The sequence below is a fragment of the Myotis myotis genome, unplaced genomic scaffold (assembly GCF_014108235.1).
Source record: "Myotis myotis isolate mMyoMyo1 unplaced genomic scaffold, mMyoMyo1.p scaffold_m19_p_11, whole genome shotgun sequence".
NCBI lineage: Eukaryota > Metazoa > Chordata > Mammalia > Chiroptera > Vespertilionidae > Myotis > Myotis myotis.
This window is the reverse complement of record NW_023416315.1, coordinates 60,166,791-60,168,445: the sequence shown is the minus strand read 5'-3', so window position 1 is coordinate 60,168,445 and position 1,655 is coordinate 60,166,791.

The window sequence follows — 1,655 nt, the reverse complement described above, 5'->3', positions numbered from 1 at the left end:
CCAGCGCCAACTTGCCATCCCGTGAGTGAGCCACCTGAGAAGAGGGTCTTCCAGCCCCAGCCCAGTCTTCCAACTGAGGTCCCAGATGTCGTGGAACAGAGACAAGATGTTTTTTGCCAGATATTTGGAGGTGGTTTGTTAGGTAACAATGAATACTGAAGACAGTGACTCACAGAGAGGGGCTCATTCCCCTGACGTTGTCCTCATTAGCCTCTTCCTCTTATTATCTGAGCCCACGTGGCTTCAGAATAAGAACCATGGAGGGGGACATGGTTAATGCACAGTATGGGTCATACTGGGCAGGACGAGGCACCCGTACATGCCCTGCCAGGAACTCTCTTCAGAGCTCCTGCGCCAAGCCTCTTAGCACACTCAATGGGCGAAGGGACATGAGAAAGCCCTCCCGGGGGCTGGAATGCTCAAGTCCATCACTCACGCTCAGTTGGGTGGGGTCCATTCCAGAGTGTCAGCCTCAGGGACACCCAGCGGTAAGGCGGGAAGCTGTGCTGGGTCCTGGTCATCTTAACAAGCTGTCTGTCTCCTCCCCTGCTTCTCACAGGGAGCCTCTTGCAGGGCAGACTGAGTGGACTCCAGTGAGCACCAGTCCCTATGATGCTAAAAATGTTCTCTACACCTGCGCCTGACCCTCATGTTTTCAGGACAGGAGGGAGGTCACGACCTCTTCTTGTTGATGGAAGGGCCTGGAAACAGAAGCGCTGGAAGCTGATCATGCAGTCTCCCCTCCACGCAGTGTCCCATGGGGACTTGCTCACATCACCGTGGGCTGCACGGATCTTCTCAGCCTTCTCAGCCTTCGGCTGCTCCTGGAGAAAGCAGTGCCCAAGGGTCAGCAGCGGGGCCGGGCAAATGCAGGGGTAGGAAGAAAGGAGGCGGGAGAAAGGGAACAATGAGGAAGAAGAGTAAGGGAAGGAGTTGCCTATCCTAAGTCCGAGTAGAAGGAGAGCCATGCCTCGGGGATTTTCTGAGACAGTGCATAGGCCCACGGTGCCCTCTTCCCTCCCTAACATCCCCTCCAGGACTCTGTGCCTGGCCTCTCTCTCCTTCTGGCCCCATTTTCTTCCCTCTGTTTTTATTTTTTTATTTTTTTAAAACATATTTTATTGATTTTTTTACAGAGAGTAAGGGAGATGGATAGAGAGTTAGAAACATCAATGAGAGAGAAACATCGACCAGCTGCCTCCTGCACACCACAACCAAGGTACATGCCCTTGACCGGAATCGAACCTGGACCTTTCAGTCCACGGGCCGACGCTCTATCCACTGAGCCAGACCGGTTAGGGCTCTTCCCTCTGTTTTTAAAGGACGTCCTCCCAAAGCACCGCTGCTGACTACAGGCTTTGCAGATGCTGGTGTCCCTTGTGGAGTCTCCTTGAAGCTCAAGGCCACAGCGATGTGTAAGCAGCCTAAGGGCTGGAGAGAGCCAGCATGCAGACCCCCCCCCCCCCCCCACACACACACACACATCTGCACTCAGCAATGCCAGGCTGGTCACTGGAAACCGGCCATGGGGAGAGTGTGTACAGCATAGGAATCAGCACACACTACAAACCAGGGCTTTCGCTTTGTGGAGAGCCAGTTGTTAACCATTTACCGGCACCTCACTGGGCAGGGCCAGCCAGGGGCCAGGGTAAGAC